Raw genomic sequence first — 23,323 nt, 5'->3', positions numbered from 1 at the left:
TTCTGCTCTCATGTGTCTTTGTCACATGACAAGGTTATTGGTTCATCTAGCTCAGTACCATCTACACTGACTGGCAGCAGCTCAGTATTTCCGTTTGGGGTCCTCTCTGAGCCCGGCCTGGAGGTGCCATAGGTTGAACCCGAGACCTTCTGCGTGCAGAGGAGGGGCTGTGCCACGAGTGGCGTTCCAGTGGCATCCCCGCTTCCTTTCCTGAGCAAACAGATTTCAGAACTAGGACGTTCAAATGTACTGGGGTTATCTCCAAGGCCACACCTTGATACGAAACGTCATCTTTTGCAGAGTGGCTGAAATGGTGAGCTAAAACTGGAATTGAGCAACCTTCCACCTCTAATCTCGAATGGGAAGATAACTTGTGAGTCACAACCAAATTGCTCGTATCTTGATTGGCAGAAGGCTGTTTTGGCAATCAGAGTCTGTGTGGAGTAGGAGGGGGGGATTGATATCAGAGCTTATTTGCATGCATGCAATAACTGTGAGCCAGATGCTTACTCACTCAGATCTTCATTTGGGTTGCAGCGTTGAGTAAGGAGGACATAACACACTGGGGCCAACCACGAGCATACGAGCTTTGTTGTTGTTGTCTAGTCGTTTAGTCATGTCCGACTCTTCGTGATCCCATGGACCAGAGCACGCCAGGCACTCCTGTCTTCCACTGCCTCCCGCAGTTTGGTCAAACTCATATTGGTAGCTTCGAGAACACTGTCCAACCATCTCGTCCTCTGTAGTCCCCTTCTTCTTGTGCCCTCCATCTTTCCCAACATCAGGGTCTTTTCCAGGGAGTCTTCTCTTCTCATGAGGGGGCCAAAGTATTGGAGCCTCAGCTTCAGGATCTGTCTTTCCAGAGAGCACCCAGGGCTGATTTCCTTAAGAATGGAGAGGTTTGATCTTCTTGCAGTCCACAGGACTCTCAAGAGTCTCCTCCAGCACCATAATTCAAAAGCATCAATTCTTTGGTGATCAGCCTTCTTTATGGTCCAGCTCTCACTTCCATACATCACTACTGGGAAAACCATAGCTTTAACTAACATACAAGCTTTACACATCATTTCCCTATATTCCAATTCCAGTTCCGTTCTCTGACAGCCCCTCCAACTGCTGGGGGGTTTTCTTGTCAGTGTGATTCTGCAACATGCCATCGACACAATCATAGTGCATCCATGGTGGGTTTATTCTGGGCCATCTGCACATCATTTCCCTTTACCACTTGCTCTGCAGTGCTTCCCCAATGTTCCTGCGTTGTTGACCAGGGTGTGTGGGGAGGCTCTCTTGCAACACAGTGCAATAAAAGTGGGACCTGGAGCTGTTCCTATATTCACTTCTCTCAACCTATAAAGCAAGAGTGGTTAATCTGTGGTCCTTCAGATGTTGTTGGATGGACTCTGACTCCCATCAGCCCCAGCCATGGGTCAAGAATGATGGGAGTTGTAGTCTAGCAACATCTGGAGGACTAGACTTCAGTCACCCTTGCTTTATGGGTTGGGGGAAGTGGGTGCAGGGCCAGCTCCATGGGCCCCCCCTCCATGCCCTCAGCTACTACCTCCTCACTGCCATGATCGCTAGCTCCCCCTCCTCCTCCTCTGTCTCATCATTGCTGTCACCTGCTTGCTGGCCAGGAAGAGAACCAATGAGCAAGCAGGCAGCAGCATCTCCTTCTCCTCCTCCTCACCTGCAGTGCCATCTGGACCAGAGTGAGGGACATGTTGTGAACAAGCAAGCAGATTGCAGTGGTGAAGAGGAGGAGCAGGGGGCTCTTGTCAATGAGATCCTTGCAGAGATGTGGGTCGCTGGCACATGCCTGACCAGGCTGACTTTTGACTCCTACCTGGGTGCGTGATCATAGTAATTATATGTTTTGCTGTTCTTTCTCTAAATCTCTGTCAGAGTTCCTACTGGGTGTTTTCGTCTGACCAAAATGGCTGGACAGCCACCAAATATTGAAGTTTTGCTGTTGCTGCTAAATTAAAGCCGTGAGATAAGGACCATTACAGTGGTACCTCAGGTTACATACGCTTCAGGTTACATACGCTTCAGGTTACAGACTCCGCTAACCCAGAAATAGTGCTTCAGGTTAAGAACATTGTTTCAGGATGAGAACAGAAATCATGCTCCAGCAGCGCGGCAGCAGCAGGAGGCCCATTAGCTAAAGTGGTGCTTCAGGTTAAAAACAGTTTCAGGTTAAGTACGGACCTCCAGAACGAATTAAGTACTTAACCTGAGGTACCAATGTATCTGTATTGAGTGCTGCAAAGATTGTAAAATGTGAATAACAAACTAATAGGCTCAAAAAATGGGTGGGTGGTTTTCATGTGTGCTTCAGGTGGCCTGTTCTTGCGAATTTGTTTCAATAACTTCAGAAATTTAATGAAGTAATGGGCAGATCAACCTGTACTCTGATATGCTCTGTGTCAAGGAAGGGAAATACCTCACCTCTACATTCACTGCCATATCCCATGAGGGGCCCCAGGCTGAGTTCTCCCCACCCTCAGTGTATTCTGCAACAGCTCATTGATGCAAGAAGTGGCGAATTTATACTGGACCACCCACATACCATTCCCCTTTATTAGTTCTCTGTGATGCTTTCCCAATGTTATTGCATTATTGCCCTCTGGAGGGGGACTCTTGCAATAAAACAAGCAGGACAAGAAGAAAGAAAGAAAGAAAACTGGAATATTTGTGGTATAAAAAGTTACAGGATTTCAGCAGGAAGCAATGAGAGATGCACAGATTGGAAAGGAAGCAATATCTCTCTCCCCTCCCCCGCACCCAGCAGTTAGGCAGATGCAAACAGTATTGAAAACAGGACTGTGTATGACATAGCTGTCCCCTTTTTTTAAGGGAAATTCCCTTATTCCGAATAGAATTCCTCGCAAAAAAAGGGGAAAGTTGACAGCTATGGTGTATGACCACTCTGACACCGTCACGGGCACAAATCATCATAGATGCAAAATAAAAAAAGAAATCTGGAGAGCCCCTATATGTACACATGCTACTCTAATAAAGCCCTAGATAGCTTAAAAGGGGCAGGAATGTCCACAGCACCCTTAACAATGCCACCAAAGTCCATCAGTCAAAGCTAGTGTGGATCAGCTGACATGATGGTGTTGGGGAGACTTGTAAGATGTTGTGGGAATGATGCAAAGATGCCCCATGTCAGGTCGACTTGGGAAGGGCCAAACCATTCCACCCCTGCGGACAGGGAGATGCCCTTGTTACATCCTCCCACTCCCATTCCCGCCCCCACTCCACCCCTCTGCTGCACACACAACACATAACCTGCTCAGATGTAATTAGGCTACAGCGCAGTCCCATGTGTGAGTCACTTTGGCACAAGCAGGAAGATGCCGGCAACTAAGAGCCTTGGGCATCTTTGTGCAGAGAAGTCCAGTTCCCTTTATACCACCGACGGTGTTTATGATCACGATAGCAACCAGCTTCAAGAGCCAGTCATATAGGCTGTCTCATAGCCAGGACTCGTAGATCTCTCATGCCACTTGCGAGGAACAAACATTTTCTTATGTTTCATGGAAACGGCTTAGAGCTTCTTTTAATTAAGTGATATATAAATATTGTTAAATAAGTAAATAAAATTAAAAGGTGCAAAGTGGCTCCTATTAGGGAAGAAGGGGTTATCAGTTTTAAACAGGTTAAAAACATGATATTAGCAGTTCAAACGCTGTCTGTATCAGACTGCCTCTTACACCAAGTGGCCACTTCTGTCCTAGCTACTCATGGTTGCTGTTTCTTTCTCTCTCTTTTTGATAAAAAACATAATTTTATGCAAAATTATACAGGAGGGGGAAATTGCATATATTACATATAAAAGAGCCAAGCCCCATGTGTTACTATAGTTCTGCAGTGTAATTTTACAATATGTAAGTATTTTAAGGACGTGGGTGGCGCTGTGAGAGAGAGCCTAGGACTTGCTGATCAGAAGGTTGGCGGTTCGAATCCCCGCGACGGGGTGAGCCCCCGTTGCTCGGTCCCTACTCCTGCCAAGCTAGCAGTTTGAAAGCACGTCAAAGTGCAAGTAGATAAATAGGTACTGCTCCGGCGGGAAGGTAAGCGATGTTTCCGTGCGCTGCTCTGGTTCGCCAGAAGCGGCTTAGTCATGCTGGCCACATGAACCGGAAGCTGTACGCCAGCTCCCTCGGCCAATAAAGCGAGATGAGTGTCGCAAACCCAGAGTCAGCCATGACTGGACCTAATTGTCAGGGGTCCCTTTACCTTTAAGTATTTCAAGAGTTAGATGTTGTATATATCTGCTCATATGCGCATTACTTTAGGAAACTTGGCATCTACATGTGCATAATATGATACATATATTTTTAGCAGAACCAGCAAAAGCTCATAGAGATCGAGGAGTAAGACAGGAATTAGGGAAACGATCCATGTGGAAATTTTCAGAAAATGCCATCCTCAGGCCCAGTTTAGCCAATCATGAACCAATAATGGACTTTTCCATGGGGGAAGTTTCTCATTTGGTTCATCCTCCCACAAGAGTCGTTGCTGCCCCATTTTCAATGGCCCTTTTCAACACCCTTTCCTTGTGGGAAAATAATTCATTGGAAAATATAATTCCTCAGCAATCCTTTCTCCCTCCTTCTCTGGCTCTGTTTTTTTCTTTCTCCCCACAGCAAACTTAGTGTAGCTCTTAATTCCAGCAATGACAATTTAATCCTTTTTATCTGATGTAATCCACTCCCATCCCATCTCTAGGGCCTCCTTTCAACATTAAGGTAGGAGAACAACAACAATAGAATCTCAACCAGCCACCCAGAATCCCACCCCTAGTAAAAGCAGAGGAGAGAGAGAGAGAATGAACTAGACCAACGAGAAGAGTGACTGTCACAGGAAGAGCCCTGGGAGGAGAAATTAGTAAGCAATGCTGCTAAAATATAAAACAAATCTACTGATCCCCTAAGGTGTGCCCTGACCAGAATTATGCTGGCATTAATTAATTAATTCAGGCATGAGAGCAGCGCAGAGTGAGGACTCCAGAGTTGTTGGGGCTTGGAAACTGCTGTAGCTGCAGAAGAACTAATTATCTTAAACTACAAAAGTCTGCAGCAGCATAAGATATCACACTGTGATATTGCCCTGTGAGCCCAAGGCACAAGGAGATACTCTTTTCCAACTATATGCCACTGAAGAAGACTTTGCAAACTGAAACGCGTCTGGCATGTTTTCTGAAAGACATCTCTTGTAAAAACAGCCTTCATTTTCAGGATTTCAAGGTTTGGGGCAAACGTATCTTTGCAATTCAAAGTGTTGGTGCTGACCTTTAAAGCCCTAAATTGCCTCGGCCCAGTATACCTGAAGGAGTGTCTCCACCTCCATCTTTCTGCCCAGACACTAAGGTCCAGCACCGATGGCCTTCTGGCGGTTCCCCCATTGCGAGAAGCAAAGTTACAGGGAACCAGGCAGAGGGCCTTCTCAGTAGTGGCACCCGCCCTGTGGAACATCCTCCCATGAGATGTCAAAGAAATAAACAACTATCGGACTTTTAGAAGACATCTGAAGGCAGCCCTATTTAGGGAAGCTTTTAATATTTGATTAATGATTGTATTTTAATAGTTTATTGGAAGCCACCCAGAGTGGCTGGGGAACCCCATCCAGATGGGCAGGGCATAAATAATAAATTATTATTATTATTATTTCATCGTTGTGGCACAGTCACCATTATATGCATATATATGTGTGTGCGTATGTTTTAGGAATACATTTATTTAGTAACTGGACTTTATTAACCATTTCACAAGAATTAATCTCCTCCTCATCCCACTATTAATCTTTGCCTAATTTCATTATAGGTGCTTCCCAATCCCTGGCCTACAGTTTTGCATCTTACTTTCCCCCTCTTACACTGCTCCACTTCTTCCTAGTTCCAGATCCCGTCTTCTTCTGCCTATCCCTGTATCCCCAGCACCACTTTGCCTCTTGGAAATTTAGGAATCTGCCTTTTGAGGGAGGCTGCTTCGGTTGCGCCCCCCACCCCGCCACCAGAGTTTTGGTGAGCACAGACCCTCCAAGTGTTCCTATTTTCCAGGGACGTCCGTGATTTAGAGAAGCCATCCCTATTTTCATTGGAGAAATGTTGGAGGGTATGGAGTTATCCAACCCCCGAGTCATCTGAAGGCAATCGTGTACAGTGGTACCTCGGGTTAAGTACTTAATTCGTTCCGGAGGTCCGTACTTTACCTGAAACTGTTCTTAACCTGAAGCACCACTTTAGCTAATGGGGCCTCCTGCTGCTGCTGCACCGCTGGAGCACAATTTCTGTTCTCATCCTGAAACAACGTTCTTAACCTGAGGTACTATTTCTGGGTTAGCGGAGTCTGTAACCTGAAGTGTATGTAACCTGAAGTGTATGTAACCCGAGGTACCACTGTATAGGGAAGTGGTTTTTTTAAATGTTTAATGTTTTATTATTATATATGTTGGAAGCTGCCCAGAGTGGCTGGGGCAACCCAGTAAAATGTGTGGGGTATAAATAGTAATGGGACGTCCCTATTTCCATCGAAGAAATGTTGGAGGGTATGTGAGCAGCTTCTGGCTCTGCCCATTTTCCCTTCTTCCTGCTCCTGTCATGCTCCAGAGCCGCCACAAAGCGCTCCGCTCCCACACGGTGCAATTTCCCACTGTACGTCTACAGGCACACAGTCTAATTTAGGTTGATTGTTTTATTTCTTTAATCAATCCACGCCGCCTCAAGCGCATGGGGAATTGGAATGCAAATTTTTTTTGAATAAATGGATTACAATTATAATGTGTTTGCTCCGTAATTGGCCTCTTTTCTTTCCTTTTCAAAAATAAATTTGCAACAGCCTCTGAGAGCACCCGGGAAGGTATGGGCGTTGTCCTTGACGATGCCCCACAGCCAATATCCTGCAGTCACTTCCAAGACAGGGTAATAATCCCAGTGCAATGCAATATATACAGTCATGCCAAACTGCAGCAGCAGCAGCAACAGCATTAACATTTTATACAATGATACTCCTGCTTCCTCCTCTATGCAGATTACTTTTGCAAAAAAAAGACAAAAAAGGTGGCTGCAAAGACAAACAAACAACTTGTTCTCATTTTAATTACTAGATTGGTTTTAATTAAGTTGTTTGTTAATCTCTGTACTTTCCTTGGGCTCCATCGAGTGGCCTGATTGGGCAGCGACCGGATAGCCTCAGGTCTGCCTTGCTCCTATTTACTGATTATTACTACCTAATAACAGGTTGGAGCCAGAGTGTTTGTCTCACTCTCCTTTGACCTCATTTACAGGCCTTCCATTGAACGCTAAAGAACGGCTGCTCACTTGGTTGCCGCTGGTGGTACTGGCAGGGCACTAGGCTTGGTCTTGCAGGCAGCAGAGCAGCACATAGATAAAATACGGACTTGGCTTCCAGAAGATGTGGTGGCGGCCAAAAACTTGGATGGCTTTGAAAGAGGATTTGGCAGGTTCATGAAGGATAAGGTTATCATTGGCTATGCCCTGCCTCCACTGCTGGCTGGCCTTGTACAAATAGCACATGGTGTGCAGGGTCTTCAAAGATGTGAAGCCATTAGCTCTTCGGGGAACCCTGCTACCAAGCCCCAATGTTTATGTACCTTTTAGTGTCTACTGGACTGTTGTTGTTGTTGTTTAGTCGTTTAGTCGTGTCCGACTCTTCGTGACCCTATGGACCAGAACACGCCAGGCACTCCTGTCTTCCACTGCCTCCCACAGTTTGGTCAAACTCATGCTGGTAGCCTCGAGAACACTGTCCAACCATCTCGTCCTCTGTCATCCCCTTCTCCTTGTGCCCTCCATCTTTCCCAACATCAGGGTCTTTTCCAGGGAGTCTTCTCTTCTCACGAGGTGGCCAAAATATTGGAGCCTCAGCTTCAGGATCTGTACTTCCAGCGAGCACTCAGGGCTGATTTCCTTAAGAATGGATAGGTTAGATCTTCTTGCAGTCCATTGGACTCTCAAGAGTCTCCTCCAGCACCATAATTCAAAAGCATCAATTCTTCGGCGATCAGCCTTCTTTATTACTATCCAGAAACAAGCATATTGAAGAACAGCTGTTTTTAAGTTGAGAAGCATTTACTTGTTGTTCAGGAACACCTTCCTTACACATACAGTCATTTCCTTAAGGGACCTCCCCCCCTTTTACACACGCTGCAGTGTCCATAGTCACCAGAGCTGAAAGGGGGTTTGTCCAAAGGTCACGTAAATGGAAGGGTGATAGTGATCTATGAGGGTGAACTGTGGCCTCTTCTCCTGGGCTGCTGCTGAGCAAATGTGAAGCGTGATTGCAGGACCCAGGTAGCATTAGGATTGGTATCATAAAGATTGGGTAGGAGTGTAAGGAGGCAACAACTTCTGTCCTAACCTGGATTCAGGGCAATCAGTGCTCTTTCATTTTCCCCCTAAATAATTTTGTTATTTATATTGAAGAAAATGCAGTATCAAAAACATTTTGATTTACATGCGGAAATATAGCATCTTTGGGGGGAAATACTCAAAAATAAGGTTTAAAAAGGAAATAAATAAACCATATGTTTATTAGAAATAGATAAACTAACGGATACCAATGGATAGCATATTTGTACAATAAAACATGTAGCGTTTTTATACAGTGGGCGGAAGATAGTCGTATGCAATAGCTGAAAAGAGAAGTCAGAAGGGAGGGGAAGACGCAACATCATTAAGTTTATCTTACTGAAATAACCAAATTCTGTTAAATGCTGAATGAGGGATTAAGTTGTATGAATTGTCACTAATCAGCACTGTTTCTGTTCCACTGCAGTTCAGGTTCTACCTCACTATCCACTATGGAACAAACTAAAGAATTATGGAGTTAAATAGGCTGTATTCTGAGACCCTTATTCTAACCCCTGGATCCAGCAAGTATTAAAATATAAGCCTGGTGAGGTGATTGCTTGTGGCTTGGGCCATTAAGGGGGAAACAGCTCTGTGTGAGATGGCAAATGGGGGAGATGGGTCCCCCAAGATTTGGACTCCCTCAACTAGCGAATGGCTAGAAGGACAAAGCGAGAGTTGAGAGCAGAGTTGGCAGTGATGTGGGCCAAAGGAAAAGCAGCAAGCTAGTGGAAGACAGAGAGACAAAGCAATGCTTGACTTCTGTTTAAATCCAAGGCTGTGGTTCTGGGTTGCTCATCCTGAAGCAAAGTTCTTAACCCGAAGTAATATTTCTGGGTTAGCGGAGTCTGTAACCTGAAGCGTATGAAACCCGAGGTACCACTGTACCGCTTGGAGATTGGGGTGGGGTACAACACCATGACTGGATCCCCAAATTAACACCTCAGATCCCCCTGAAGAGAGGCCCTTGGTGGACTCCTTTCTACCCAACGGTTGGCTTGCAACATCAGCCAAAGCAACACCAGAGAAGCTTAAATCCCATCAGGATCAACTGAGGCAGTTGAGTAATGGCCGGGCACGAGTGAAGCATTCCTTCTTTGTGCCTGTAGGCTGCCAGCACATGCCCCATGGCAGCAGCTTAGGTTGCCTCCTTCAGCTCTTAACCTCGCCTTTGATCTCTCTTATACAATGGTTGTTTTGCGGTTGTAAAAAACTTTCCAGCCCGTTTTGTAAAACTTGAGACATGTTTGTTGCTTCTCTCGGCGGAGTGATCCTCCTGCAGCTGCAGATTCCACAGGGTGTCACGGACGAACTCCGCGTGTGCCCGTAATTTCACCCCTTCCACCGTGACCCCCCTCCCCTTCAGCTGGGTCCCTTTCGGGCACTATTGTGCAAAAAAGCCAAGAGTCCCTCCAGTGCCTCAGTGACGCAGGTGGAAGATAATGGGTACTTCTACTCCTTGCAAAACAAAGGAAATTTGCTAGGGGAAAGGACAGCCCTAAGAAAACTGTGGCTTGTCACACTTCTCCAGTACAGAGAGTTTAGACCAACTAGGAACCAAGGTTATGGTTTGTTCACTATATGGGTGCCTTTCGCCACCTCAAAAATATTGACACCCCACCTGTGCTCATCCAGGGCAAGCAGAGTTTGTCATTGCACCAAGGTCTGACAACCTGCTCCAGCAGAGCTCTTCTTATGTTACGTAAGATGGGGTGGCACATGGCAAGTCCTGGAGGGAGAAGCTAGAGGTACAGGATGAGGGGTCCAAGGCATGATAGCAGGCAGTGCCAGGCCACAGCCACCAAAAACACAGAGCTGAAAACTTTTTATTTTAGTCATTTATAGCATCCAACCTGCCATCCTGTACACACTTACCTGGCAGTAGTCTCATTGGTCTTGGTGGGACTTACAGTGGTACCTCTGGTTATGAACTTAATTCGTTCCTGAGGTCCGTTCTTAACCTGAAACCGTTCTTAACCTGAGGTACCACTTTAGCTAATGGGGCCTCCCACTTCCACCACACCACTGCCTTGCGATTTCTGTTCTCATCCTGAGGTAAAGTTCTTAACCCGAGGTACTACTTCCGGGTTAGCGGAGTCTGTAACCCAAAGGTGTTTGTAACCCGAGGTACCACTTTACTTCTGAGAAGGCATACATAAGATTGCTATGTTATACCTGGCCTTTTGCTACAAATGACCTCAGGGCAATTAAAAGCAATAAAGCACAATAAAACTTAGCACTAAGCCAACATAATCACAGAAATAAAAAGCAGCAGAACCAGAAGATTATGTGATCAGATGATCATGTTTAACTAGCTGCCATGAAAAGCGTCGCTTGCTCATTGAGAGCAGATTGAGAGCAGATCTGCACCATATTTTTAAAGCATATGCAATGTACAAACATGACCCCCCCCCAATCTTGGGAACTGCAGTTTTCCCCTCATGTAGGTGTCATTCCCAGCATTCTTAACAAACTACAGTTCCCATGATTCTTTGATGGAAATCATTATTGTGCTTTAAATGAGCATTGGGTGTGCATTAAATCTATGGCAGCATCCACAATAATGGAAGTATACATTGTCACACACACCCATACATTTAAAGCACATGGCTTCCCCCAAGGAATCCTGGGAACTGCTGTTTGTTAAGCATGCTAAGAATTGTAGCTATGTGTGTGTGGGTAAACTATACCTGACATTCAGGAGACATCTTAAGGCAGCCCTGTTCAGGGAAGTTTTTAACGTGTGATATTTTATTGTATTTTTGGTTTTTATGGAAGCCGCCCAGAGTGGCTGGGGAGGCCCAGCCAGATGGGCGGGGTATAAATAATAAATTATTATTATTATTATTATTATTATTATTATTATTATTATTATTATACTTCCCAGGATTCTTTGGGAGAGGAAGCCATGAGCTTCAAATGTACAGTATACTACTAGTGACGGAATGTATACTACTCCTTCCTTTTATCTTTTTTTCCCCTAGCCCCTCTCAGCCTTATTGGTCTTGGTTTTGACATGCTGTGACGACATTCAGGCAGCTCTGAAAGGAGAGGTGGAAGGAGCCCCACCCAGGACAACAAGCCCCAGCCTGCCTGCCTGCCTGAGGAAGTCCACCTGTCATCAGTTGTAGCAGGTACTGTGATGTGTCATGTTTGGGCCAATGTTTCAGGATTGGTCACAGATCGGGAGGCCTGGGCAAGGGAGGTTATTTAAAGCAATCTCATTTCAAATGGAACCAAATCCATTAGGACACACCCCTTCTGTTTCTTTCATAGGAGGAGTTCCTCCTCGTCTTCTGTTTGCCCACAGCTCTTGGAAACATAGGGAAACAAATCCTGTTTTTAAAGAGAAGAACCAACCTGCCCCCCACTCCAGAGGGCCAGAAGGGCCGTGGCTCAGTGGTAGAGCATCTGCTTTGCATTCAGAAGGTCCCAGGTTCAATCCCCAGCATCTCCAATAGGGGTAGGAATGTCCCCCTTCCGAAATCCTAATGTGTTGCTGCCAGTCAGTGTAGAAAATACTGCGCTCTATGGCCCAATGGACTGACTCAGTGTAAGTCAGGTTATTGCATCTCTAGGATATTCTTTCAACCTCCAATTTTCACTAATAGGTAATTTGTAAAAAGGAGGGGGTGCTGGAATGGGCCTGGAAACCTTGATCTGTGGAGAATGTTGGGGTTACTCATTATTGAATAAAATACACTCTGCATATTCTCAGGGGTGCTTTATTTGATATTATTTCAAATGTCTCAGGAATTTGGGACTGGGTCCTGGCTCAGTTAACCGGTGGCAACAACTTCTCCAAAAAAGGAGGAAATGTTGTGGGAATAGTTTTCAATGTTTTGAATGTTCAAGGGGAATATATTAATATAACACTGGCTGTGCCCTGGACCCTGAATTTATGGGCCATGCCAACCAGTGTGCTTCCTTGTACAGTGGTACCTCGGGTTACATATGCTTCAGGTTACATATGCTTCAGGTTACAGACTCCGCTAACCCAGAAATAGTGCTTCAGGTTAAGAACTTTGCTTCAGGATGAGAACAGAAATTGTGCTCCAGCGGCGCAGCAGCAACGAGAGGCCCCATTAGCTAAAGTGGTGCTTCAGGTTAAGAAGAGTTTTAGGTTAAGTACGGACCTCCGGAACGTATTAAGTACTTAACACTCACATGATTATTGATTACATTTTAAGCCAACCTGTCTTCCAATGCATCCAGGACTGTGTACAAGATGACCCCTCCATTCTGTCCTCACAACAACCCTGTGAGGTGGTTCATTAAGCTGGCAGTTAGTGACTGACTGAAGCACACCCAGGGCGCTTCCAGACAGTTGCCATTTTTTTTGCTGAGATCGAATCGCATACAGGCAAATTCAGCTTGCACAATTATAGTTGATTGGGAGGACTTGTGCCACTGTATTCTGCTCTGGTCAGACCACACCTGGAGTACTGTGTCCAGTTCTGGGCACCACAATTCAAGAAGGACACTGACAAACTGGAACGTGTCCAGAGGAGGGCAACCAAAATGGTCAAAGGCCTGGAAACGATGCCTTATGAGGAACGGCTAAGGGAGCTGGGCATGTTTAGCCTGGAGAAGAGGAGGTTAAGGGGTGATATGATAGCCATGTTCAAATATATAAAAGGATGTCACATAGAGGAGGGAGAAAGGTTGTTTTCTGCTGCTCCAGAGAAGCGGACACGGAGCAATGGATCCAAACTACAAGAAAGAAGATTCCACCTAAACATTCGGAAGAACTTCCTGACAGTAAGAGCTGTTCGACAGTGGAATTTGCTGCCAAGGAGTGTGGTGGAGTCTCCTACTTTGGAGGTCTTTAAGCAGAGGCTTGACAACCATATGTCAGGAGTGCTCTGATGGTGTTTCCTGCTTGGCAGGGGGTTGGACTCGATGGCCCTTGTGGTCTCTTCCAACTCTATGATTCTATGATTCTATGATTCTATGATTCTATGACTTGCGCAAAAGACCCACTTCCCCAAAAGACCAGACTTTTCGCAATGAAGGAAGTGATGGGAAAACGCACTGGCAAGTGTGGAATAGCACTGGCTTGGATGCAACATCATCTAACTTCCCTGCAAACAGATCAGAATGGATGCCCATTATATAGATGTCATCTGATCTCTATGCAAACAGGTCATATGGAAGCCAGCAAGTTCCATGGCTGAGCAGGGTTTTGAATCCTGTGGAAGATTTCCCTAGTGCAAATCCAACAAGCTATCGTGTACTGTGGCTTTAAATATGCAAGCTCCGTGTTCTGAGATTTCATTCATTTGTGTTCCCCCACACGTTAGCTGCTTGAATTATTATAAAATTGCCAATTATTGTAGAGCAAGGCCACGCACATATTACCAGCTTTGAATGCAGTGAGATCATTCTTTTTTTATTTGCTTCAAAGCGCATTGGTGTGCCATTGTACATGTTATCGTGGTTTTGATGTGCATCTGAGTCGCTGCTGTACGTGTCCACAGCAGTGGGTGGAGATGGGGCAGGGATGTCTTCACCCAACGAGCTGGTTTCCCCACCCCTCCAACCACCCAGATGTCATCTTCATCCAGGTGTCCTCTGCAGATACACAGCCAATTGTTTACCCGGACATGCCCACCTTTATGTATATTTTTCTGTGTCCACACTGCAAGTGGGACGCTCATCTACAGTACATGCCTATGTCATCCTTGTAGAACCACCCACTGCAGGAAAGGTGTATTTCAAAGCAGTATGTATGTGGGTTGAAGCACAAAGTTCTCAGGTCAGATCAAAGCTGGTTTGGGGAGGAAATGTAGCATTGCATAAGAAAGAGGAGGATAGAGATGGATTGTGGCGAATGTTGTATGTACCCCGCTTCCCAAACCAGCAGTAAGAGCACACTGGTTACACAGTAAACAGGAGTGTGTCCACACAGCCCAGATGTGATGTAGTAGAATTGGTGTGGGGTATTGGTTAGAGTGCTGGACTAGGACTGCTGAGACTCCAGTTCAAATGCCCACACAGCTCATTGGGGTGACCTTGGTCTAGTCACCATCTCTTTCAACCTGCCCTACTTCGCAGGATTGTTGTAAGGATAAAAGGTGGCAGGTGCTACCTTCAGCTCGTTGGAAGAAAGGCAGGATATAAATGCAACAAGCAAATAAATAATTAAAAGGTGGGGTGTACATTGTATGGAATAAATTATTATAGAAGTACCTACATACATGCCATTATATTCAAGGTGATGTTGTGCAAAAGGTGGTGGTGTAATGAGATACAGTGGTACCTCGGGTTACAGACGCTTCAGGTTACATACGCTTCAGGTTACAGACTCCGCTAACCCAGAAATAGTACCTCGGGTTAAGAACTTTGCTTCAGGATGAGAACAGAAATCATGCTCCGGCGGCGCAGCAGCAGCAGGAGGCCCCATTAGCTAAAGTGGTGCTTCAGGTTAAGAACAGTTTCAGGTTAAGAACGGATCTCAAGAACGAATTAAGTTCTTAACCCGAGGTACCACTGTATTGCTTCTGATCACCCATGATGTAAATGGTTTGTGGTGGTGGTTGAGCTTTCTGGATCAATCAAGGGGGGGAAATATTGCATAGTACAGTTAATAACTCAAAAATGGCAAAAGAGATGGAAAGTGGAAGCAGAAAAAATGTCACACATGGACACACTAAGCAATTTCAGATGCGCTCTCTCTCTCTCTCTCTCTCTCTCTGTGTGTGTGTGTGGCTTTGAGAGATAAATGACAAAACTATATGCATCCCATGCATATAAATCCTTCCTGTCTCGCCCTCTCGCCTTGGAGGTTTGCAGTGTTCCCAGCCCTTATTTCCATGATGAGATAGGGACAGAGGAGGACATTCAGCAGCGGAGAAGGAGAAGGGTGTCGCCAGCTGCCCTACATACAGTCTCCATGATCAACAGATTCATGCAGGTGCCTGAGGCAATACAGGCATATTTTCATCTCGGAAAAGCTACAAGGATGTGGTTTAGCGATAAATAAGGGTTGTTGTTTATTGCCCCTTCTTACTCCATCCTCCTGGGAACTGTAGATGATGGGGAAAGATGTTCAAAAGATACACAAGATGCTTTAGGCACCTGCCTACAAGCCAAGCAAGAGGGGATTGCGTTCAGAAACTGGTCTCTCATTTTTTGTCTTTGAAAAATTTCCCTTTCTGGTATAAGTTTATCATATGATTCTACGTCCCTTGGGTTCTTAGCTCCATCCAGGCCTTTAAACTGTACTATGTACATGTGAAGGAATTACCCTGTTAATATTTTTTCCTTTCTGGCAGTAAAACTGTTTACAGAACGATCTGCTTTGGCTTTGGGTGGGGGGGTAACTATGCTATCATTCTTGTGGTTATCAACCATTGTTGGCTGAACAATTTGCCCCACACTAGCTAATATTCAGAGCGCAGAAGAAAATTCACAAATATTTGAAATGTTCCACGATTTCCTGTTTTACCACTCAGGTTCTCGTAAAATATTACCTCAGAATGTGAGTGAATGTCGTTTTATTTTACCTGAGCATTCACGCTTGCTCACAAACCAGGTTGATGATTTTAAAAATAAAAATGAAATGTAAGGGTGATTTTAATAAACCCAAAACGCATTCATTTCCAGCTACGGTTTGGAGCACATAGCACATGAGGAAATGCTGATGGCCGCATGTCACATGCAGAGAAGATTTGTGCCCGGGGGCTGGTGGGGAGAAGGTGACAGCAGTTGAAATATATCTTAAGAGGCGAAGAACTGCTGTTTACCAGAACCATGGAGGGAAGAACAATAGGGTAATTGGGTTCAAGTTGCAACAGTTTGGTTGGCAATCAGGAAATGCTTTGTCACACTCCAAGGATGGTTGGAATGGAGTCATGATGGGGGAAATAGTTGTCCACGGGGGCTGTGGGACAACATCCTCTATTTTTTCCTGGGGGCCTGTTCACATGAGACAGTTCAGGGCCTGTAGGTAGGACAGAGCAACAAGTGTAGCTTTCCTGGGGCACTGCTCTCTAGCTACGCCTCTGAGTAAGAAGCAGAATTATAAGACTGAAGAAGGTCTGGTAGGCCATATATCCTTGTTGGCATCTGTCTATCTCGAGGAACAATGGAAGACTGTGCCATCGGGGTAAAGTTAGTCCATTGGAGATGAAATATACTCGGAGTCGAGCGTGGATTTCATGCTCTTTATTCAGCTCATAGTGTGAGGAATTGAAGTTCCCCCAAAATGTCTGCTTTACATACATTATTTACACAATGGGCCCCACGTGATTGGCTAGTTCCGGGATTCTCCTGTAGGCCAATCAGGTTGTGGATTCATTTCCACCTGGAGTTGGATTGGGTGGCTTCTGCGGACCAATCAGACTGCTGCGATTTGGATCCTATTGTTCTAGGACCAATCAGACTGCTGCAATTTGGATCCTATTCAACTCAGTACATAGCAGGAGAGTTACAGAGCCTGCCCTGTTGTGGCTATAGAGACCAATGCAGGAGATGAAGGCGTCAGGTTTCCTCGTTACAGATGCATCATGGTGTTTCTTTCCTCTGTGCTCTACCCTAGAGGAAAGTAAGTCGTTATTCCAGGGCCTCAGGGCCTCTATTGATACTCCTGCCATGCAGGAGAGAGTGAATAATGGCTGCAAAATCACTAGAGGGAACCCTCCCAGCTCTGAGGAAAGGCAATCTGCCTTTGGCACGATGCCTCCCGCCCTAAGTACAGCCATAGCTGTCAACTTTTCCCTTTTCTTGCGAGGAATCCTATTCGGAATAAGGGAATTTCCCTTAAAAAAAGGAAAACGTTGACAGCTATGACTACAGCTTCACATTGTGGTTTGTCGTCAGAAAGTGAACCATGGTTAGTTTGCAGAGCTGGTTTGGGACATTCAAAGCCTGTGACTTTAAATAAAGTGCCTTCAGTCACATTTGAGAGCTAGGAATTTACATTTACATACCCACCAAGTGTCCTGGGAAAAACCCAGGACATCCCATTTTTTTGGTGAGACATTGCAGCAGACATTTTGGGTGCCGTAATTGTGCGTTACGCTCTCAACCCCCAAAAAGCACTTTTTGAGGGAGAGCAACATCATGGCACTGGACGTGTGACTTGCCCAGGAGTGTGCCCCAGAAGCCACGCATCCTGGATTTTGACCTAAAAAGGTTGGATGTTATGCATATAGAATCATTGCCATCATGTTTATTTATTTGCCACTTTTCTACAATATTGGTCAAAGTGGCTCACAACATACCAAGTGAACAATAATAAATACAACAATTTTGTAAAAACGTATTAGGAGCAATTAGAAATAATCATAAGGTGTTCAGGGGTTGCATAAAATAAACGGAGTGCTGAGCTGCTCACTCTTATGCCTGCCTCTGTGCTGAGTCTTTCGGAAGCAGAACAATCCCGCAGTTAGTACATGATGCGCATTAAGACTGCAAAAAAGCAGCGCCGGGACTTTCTGTTGCTATGGATTTTTCTATTCCTAAAGATATCTGTGTAAACCTGGTGGATTTTAAGGAGCTGAAGATTTAGTACACAGATTTCAGTGCCTGTAATTTACATCAAAAGACACAGTTGTGCTGAGAGGAGGCCACACCTCAGTTTGGAGGTATTATAGTTTGCTCCATCCTGCTTTGAGGTTCTTCCTTCAACGCTATGATAATTGATTTGTGTGGGTTTTTTTAAGCACACGAGAATAGTTCCTTCTTCTGAGGTTCCCCCGCCCCCCGAAGTGTTTTGACCCTTCAGCTCATTATGTTTCACATTCCTATGCAGCCACCTTTCTTTTAGGAACCAAAGCATCACAAGACATTTCAAATGTTCAAAACACTTTGTCATGTGTTGCCTAATTTGTTCTCGGCAAATTACATCAGCTAGCATAGAGCAGATCTATAGATCCACTGGCCCAGTTCACATAACACAGTAAGCTAGGGACACCCGGGGATATCTTTTCAGATGTTGTTGGACTACAACTGCCATCATCTCTGGCCATTGGTCAATACTGGATAGGGCTGATAGGAGTTGTAGTCCCAAAACATCTTAGGGGGACTCAGTTAGCTATTCCTGCAATGGTTTACCATGAATGCACCTATCTTGCCCACTTTGCTCCTAGTGGCTAGCACATGGGAGGAAATAAATCAGTGTGAGGGTGAAAGAGGAGAGCGCAAAATATGGTTTGAAGCTCAACATCAAAAAAATGAAGATCATGGCCACTGGTCCCATCACCTCCTGGCAAATAGAAGGGGAAGAAATGGAGGCAGTGAGAGATTTTACTTTCTTGGGCTCCATGATCACTGCAGATGGTGACAGCAGCCACGAAATTAAAAGACGTCTGCTTCTTGGGAGAAAAGCAATGACAATTGCACACTCTCTCAACCTAAACTATCTCATGGGTTTGTTGTACAGATAAAATGGGAATCACGCTACCCTGAACTTCTTGAAGCAAAAGTAGGATTTTTAAAAAATGAAATAATAAATATATTTAGAATGTTTGTGGCAGGATTACAGGGAGGCCCAAGGTGGATCTAAAGTGGACTTTGGACTAAGGACATTTCCAGACTGTTGATTTTTTTCAGATGGGATTCATTCATATACCAGCAAGCTCAGGTTTCACAATTAGAGCTGATTTGAATCTTTTCTGCAGCTAGCAGCTTCCCCAAAAGATTGGACTTCTTGCGATAAGGAATATTATGGTGAAATGCCCCGGAAAGTGTGGGATTTACATTGATGCAACATCATCTAATCTCCTCGCAAACATATCTTGATGGATGCTCAAGAAACAAGTTGTCTGGAAGCACCCTCGGTTCAAAAACTTCACTCAGGCATAAAACTCACAAAGGGATACTGAGTCAGCCACTATGTCTCAGTCTAGCCTGATGTGCCTCATTGGGTAGTTGTGGAAGGACCTCAAAGTTGGCTTGGAGAAAGGATGAGAATCAATGAGTATTTTGGTGATGGGGACATAAGTCTTTCCAAACCAGGAAAAACCTAAGTATACACTGATATGCTTGAAGTCATTAATGCATTAAATACTTTTGATTTTAATAAAATAATACTACATTTTGATACATTTAAAAATGCCAGGTGTTCTTCATTCAACCTGGTTTCTTTGCACTCCTTTGCCTGAATGAGAAATGGACGCATCTGTTTGGTTCCAGCTCATTGCAGTTTCACCTGTGTTCATTCAAAGTCCCTTCCATTCCATTTCTCTATCATTCTGCTAATTGTTTTTAAACCAAAATTTGCATTTTGTTCACATAATATGTATTTATATTTTTTTGCACTGAATCATACGCATTTTTGATACACTTCTTGAGCCATGAACTGTCTCGTAAAATTTGGAGAAATGTGAAAACTAAAGGATAACTGCATTCCAAATCTGCATTCCAAATCCCCAAAAGTGAAAATCCATTTTCACAGAGTAATAATAATAATAATTTATTATTTATACTCCACCCATCTGGCTGGGATTCCCCAGCCACTCTGGGCTTGTAAAGTGTGTGCATATGTATATTTCTTTTATATAGATGAATATTGATGGCCTCCCACGCCCATGGGGTGACCGGACTCAGTCCTGTAGGCTTCAACAAGTGCTGATCAGATGGTGGCAGCATGTGCCTTCAAACCATAGCCTTGAAAATCCAGTGGGACAAACCGGGGACTGCCCCACCATCTTGATTCATCCAAGCTTGCCTGTCTTCTTACTTAACAACCAGTCCAAAGGAAGGCCCTGGTTGTCTGCTTCCTCCTAAGACCCAGATTTGCCCTTGTACACCTCAGCAAGCAGAAACATGGAGACAGAAGCAGAATTAGTGGACGGTGCTTGTCATTGGCTCTTACTTCATCAGCTGTTGGTCTCCCTGCCTCCACCCCACCTGTCCTGCAGGGTACCTGCCACCGCTGTTGAAGCACCTGTCCTCCAGAGTCACCTGCTCACCCTCCACTCCCCTCCATTCAAAGGGCACAGCTACACATCCTATGCATGCTTACTATGGGCTTATCCTTTGCCCCGCTGCTCCCCAATCCCCTCGGAAAAACACTCTTTAGCACTCAATCAGAACAAAGAGCAATTTAGAGTTTCCCCGATTTGCCATTTGTTCCAATCAATCGCTAAAGAGCAGGTTTTCCTTTGGAAAGTAGCAGGGCAAGGTTAAAACTGCTCGGACCCAGACCTAAAAAGTGCAGAAAACAACTAGGTCCTGTGCTTTTTCAGGACGGCACAAGCAACAGTGTGGGTGAGCCCTTAGGGGGCTCTCAAATTTCAGCAGCCCCCTGTGCGATGATAAAATTAGTCATGCCCTCGCCTCTCTTGCTCCATTCTACAGCATTGTTCCCATGTAGTGCGGCGCCCAGGGCCATTGCGCCGGTTGCGCCAACCTTAAAACCGCCTCTGCTATAATTCCCAGGAATAAGCCCTGTGAAACTGATAGAAACTCGATACAGTGGTGCCCCGCAAGACAAATGCCTCGCAAGACAGAAAACTCGCTAGACGAAAGAGTTTTCTGTTTTGGAGGTGCTTCGCAAAACGAATTTCCTATGGGCTTGCTTCGCAAGACGACAATGTCTTGCGAGTTCCTGCTGGTTTTTTCCCCTCCCCCCCTTTTTCTAAGCCGCTAAGCCACTTATCAGCTGATCCGATCAGCAGATAAGCCGCTAATAGCGCTGATCCGCTAATCCTTCAATGGGCTTGCTTCGCAAGATAAAAAAACCGCTAGACGAAGAGAATCACAGAACGGATTCTTTTCATCTTGCGAGGCACCACTGTATACCTTTTGTAGTAGAAAGAGGGCTTTCGAGTCCCAACGTTAATCACCAGTCTAAGAAGAACATGGAAAATGTGCTACGGGAGGCATGCTAAGAAAACTTGGATTTCCCAACAAGAGAGTTAAAAAGGCAGCATCGCTGTTGGGCCATTTCCCACTGCAAGCCCACACATGGATTGTCGCCTTTGGACAAGCACCGCTTTAGGTTTGGGCTGATAGAGCAAGTTCCACTCTGAGTGCTGGGAGCTTCTCTGGTGGCGATGTTGAATCATTGTCAGCCCTTCCAGAGAGGAAATTCTGCTTAATGTAACTCAGTGGAGGCAATTTGTAGGTCTTGCCAAAAAAAGACGCCTTAATTGCACTGGTGAGTTCAGAGCAACCCTGTGGTGCAGTATGCCGGATGTTCACACACCCTTTTATCATTAGCGATTTCAAAATAGCCCAAGATGTTTACTCGCTGTGGTCAATAACATGTTTATGTTTTTCCCTCTGAAAAAAAATAACCCTTCCTCTTGTTGCAAGCCAAGAAAGAGAGAGAGAAAGGTATGTAAGGAAACAGAAGTTGCCCTGTATTTAATTCTCCTCTATATCTCTTTAGCACCACCACTTTCCTGTGAGGCTGAAACTCTTTTTTAAAAATGGATATGAAGTGCTAGCACACACAGTAGATGCTTCTGAGCATGTGCAGAGTGTGCCAATCAATTGCTTCCTGCCTCGCACACTGAGATGTAGGAAGGGCAGGTCTTCTCCCTATTTATTTCTCTATAATTGCTTGAACTTATATTCCCATCCAGTGCTGAGTTAACCAATAAGCACGCTTACTTTGGGCAGCAGCAAAGCAAGGGGTGCACACACAGAAATGAGAAATTGTTTTTGGAAAGTATTCGGCATTTCATACTTCAAAAAACAAGCCTTGAAGTAGTTGACATGGGAGAAAGCAGAACTTTGTTAGACTTTGTTACACTCCACTCCATACGAGTATAGTTTTAGTATAGTTTTTATTTTAAATTACATGGGGGGGGGGAGAGAAGCACCATCATATTTTCAGTGTTTAGGGCCTATAAAGGTCCCAATCTGGCCCTGATCTCACCTTGCCACAGTAGCACCTGCATTGGTCTGCAATAAGTTTTACAAGAAAAGTGTAACAATGTTAAAATCAAAGCAATTTGTAAAATAAAAGAGCACAGAAAATCAGTTCAGTCCCGAGCAGCAGTCAGTTAAGTCTGGGTTACTAAGGCAAGTTGCCAGGCTCCACCCAGACCTGAGCCCTGGCACCTCTTTTGATTTTATTCAGCACATTTCTATCATGCCTTCTACCAAGGAGCTCAAGTTGGGACACCTGGTTCTTCACTCCTTGTATTTTACCATCACAACAGGTTGTGCATCCACAGCAGTGACCAGAGGAGGGATGACTATTGGGAGGACCACAGAGTGAAGAAACGCCATGGCGCATCTACAGCAGCACAACCAGATGCCTTCATCTGCCCCAGCTGCAGCAAAACATGTCTCTCCTGTATCGGTCTTTACAGCCACAGCAGGCGATGCAACTCTCTAATGGTTTGACTTCACCCCCAAAGGAGCACTCCTCCATTGTCTCCCAAGACAGTTGGATGCCAACAACAACAACAACAATTCTGGATGCCTCCTAATGACCTGTTTACTGAGCATTCATTCTTTGGCTTTGTACGCATTAGCAGCTTCAGACACAGTGAGGTCATCCCTCCAGCCCTCTGGCTGCATCTCAGGTCACTTTTGAATGTTATCGTTTGGACCACTTGAAGATTGCTGAGGGTCTTGGTGTACTAACTTAAAGATTTTCCGGCTTGTTGTAGCAATTGCCGTGCGCTGTGCCAGATGCTGTGCGGTTTTTAAATTGCATTTTAATTGCTTCTTTTATTTCTTATATGCCATCCTTATAGAAATCAAATTGCAATAAAATGCAATTTAAGAAATAAACGGAGCAATAAGAATACAGTTAAAGACCAAAAGGAATACTTTGTTGCGGTGGATCTGCTGTCTCTCGCCTACAACCACACATCCACAGACACAATGTGGGCCACCCGAATGAAGCTCTCAGGCCACATTTTGTTAACCCCTCGACCTAGACTTTCTGACTCTAGCTGGCCCCTTTCCCCACTGCTGTAGGCCGCTACAATTGCGTGGCCTCTGGAGCAGGGAGTTTTCAGTTGTTTTCAGATTAGA

The 23,323-nt window shown here is 45.0% G+C and overlaps 1 long non-coding RNA gene across 1 annotated transcript; it reads left to right on the top strand.

Annotated features, from left to right (window-relative positions):
* Positions 1–70: 70 nt before the first annotated feature.
* On the top strand, positions 71–23,317 carry LOC309537422. The gene is made up of 3 exons (XR_014221912.1): positions 71–313; positions 11,372–11,511; positions 22,498–23,317. It is a non-coding gene; the product is annotated as an uncharacterized lncRNA (long non-coding RNA).
* The last annotated feature ends 6 nt before the right edge of the window (positions 23,318–23,323 follow it).

Source organism: Podarcis vaucheri, assembly GCF_965113315.1.
Source record: "Podarcis vaucheri genome assembly, chromosome: 7".
NCBI lineage: Eukaryota > Metazoa > Chordata > Lepidosauria > Squamata > Lacertidae > Podarcis > Podarcis vaucheri.
Note: the sequence above shows the minus strand (reverse complement) of the source record. Positions and strands in the feature narration are given on the sequence as shown.